A 253-nucleotide genomic window follows, 5' to 3' on the forward strand; every position below is an offset into this window, starting at 1 on the left:
CCAGGTTGCAGCACGTCCAGTCCCATCCTCATCTCCACCCTGCTACCCCCTCCTCCCCCAGCAGTGACAGTGGGGACTTGGTGCCACCTCGCTGTAATTAAAGCTTTAATTGTCCTTTAATTAGGCACAAAAGGAAAAACAAGGGTGAACACTTTTGTCCCCTCCTCTCCCCGCTGTGGCTAAGTGGCACTGGTGGCACTGGGTGAAGGGCAGTGTGGTGGGCCGGCGCCTCTACCCCGGCTCCCCGCTGCCC

This window comes from Buceros rhinoceros, unplaced genomic scaffold, assembly GCF_000710305.1.
Source record: "Buceros rhinoceros silvestris isolate BGI_N320 unplaced genomic scaffold, ASM71030v1 scaffold28122, whole genome shotgun sequence".
In the NCBI taxonomy this organism is placed as follows: Eukaryota; Metazoa; Chordata; class Aves; order Bucerotiformes; family Bucerotidae; genus Buceros; species Buceros rhinoceros.